We start from the raw sequence: 1,775 nt of genomic DNA, 5'->3' as shown, positions 1-1,775 counted from the left end.
CCGCCTTCATATATCACCCTGCTGTCTGCACATAGAAGGAGCATTCACATGAGACAAAGCAGACACCACTTAGAGAAAGTAGGACATGGTCATGCATCCCTGCTGTCTGCACATAGAAGGAGCATTAATATAAGACAAAGCAGAAACCACGTACGAACAGTAGGACATGGTCATGCATCCCTTCCGCCTTCATATATCACCCTGCTGTCTGCACATAGAACGAGCATTCACATAAGACAAAGCAGACACCACGTACGAACAGTAGGACATGGTCATGCATCCCTGCTGTCTGCACATAGAAGGAGCATTCAGATAAGACAAAGCAGACACCACGTACGAACAGCAGTACATGGTCATGTATCCCTGCCGCCTTCATATATCACCCTGCTGTCTGCACATAGAAGGAGCATTCGCACAAGAGACACAGGCAGATTCCTTCTCGCGAGTAGCAAAAGTAGGAGGTCATTCGATCAGCTTCACATTCCGATTAATACCAATTAATTCCAAGCAAGGTGAAATTGGAAAATTTAGGAATTATTAAGTGCATGCATGATCGAGATCATTATTTTTTTCATTTATTTTATTAAAAAATGTTTAGATGGGTCATTCGTTCGAAGATCAACTACTATCTTCGACCCATTCCCGATTAATTCCTTCTTTGTTACTCCTGACCACACATGATCTGCATGCATATAGCTAATTCTTACACCCATATCTCACTTTTTACTGCATGCGAGATACGTTTTCTCTTCACGGTGACATAGATTTTTCGTTCGCCGAGCTATAAAAAATTGTTCTAACAATATAGGGTTCGATGGCACGCGATGCAAGTTACTGCATTGAATTTCGATGAAATACATGATAGGGCATACAAGTACAAGAACTCAACATATCGAGTTGATTTAGTGAGAAGGACATGCCTGAGGTGCGATGTTGCTGCTATGTTGTTTATATCTATGATTACCGTGCTAAGTGCTTGCGTTTGATATAAAACCGTTTTGAATGCGTGTGCGGGAGACAATAATTGAAAGACGCAAAATTTAAAAACTCAATTTTTCCTCGAACACGTAGGGACATAGCGAACAAAAAATAAACAAACAAAAAGCAGAAGAAACGTGTCTATAGTGATGGTTTATTATGTATCGTAAGCTCCATCACGTGTCTTGCCTCTCTCTCTCTCTCTCTCTCTCTCTCTCTCTCTCTCCCTCTCTCTGTCTCTCTCACTCTCTCACACACACACACAAACACACCCACGCGCACGCACGAGTGAATTTTCATATGTGACTTCACACTACAAGACAAGAGCAAGATACCAGTCACACAGATCGCAACTTCATATTCAGTTCTCTCTCCCGTGTTAGTTCTATATGTTGTGTCTTCAGGCTTACCCGATAGTGAGAATGCAGGCATCACAACAGATCCGCACTTATACGGTTCTCTCCATGTGTGGAGTTCTCTAGGTGTGTCTTCACGATGACTCAATAGGGGCAGAAGTCGTAGATGATCATACAGATCGCACTTATACGGTTTCTCCCCGTTGTGAGTTCTCTCATGTGTCTCTTCACACAACCCGATTGATGAGAAGGGCAGCCATTCACACCACATCGCACTTATTATGGTTTTCTCTACCAGTGTGGTTCTCATGTGTATCTTAGATTACACAGAATTGTGAGAAGGCCAGATCACACAGATTCGCACTTATATAGGTATTTTCCCAGAAGTAATTCTCACGTTTCTCCATCATGCTTCAGGAAAGCTGCCACGTACTGATCTTC

The sequence above is a fragment of the Priapulus caudatus genome, unplaced genomic scaffold (genome assembly GCF_000485595.1).
Source record: "Priapulus caudatus unplaced genomic scaffold, Priapulus_caudatus-5.0.1 Scaffold1717, whole genome shotgun sequence".
Lineage (NCBI taxonomy): Eukaryota > Metazoa > Priapulida > Priapulimorpha > Priapulimorphida > Priapulidae > Priapulus > Priapulus caudatus.
The sequence above is the reverse complement of the archived record's forward strand: the minus strand, read 5'-3'. Positions refer to the sequence as shown.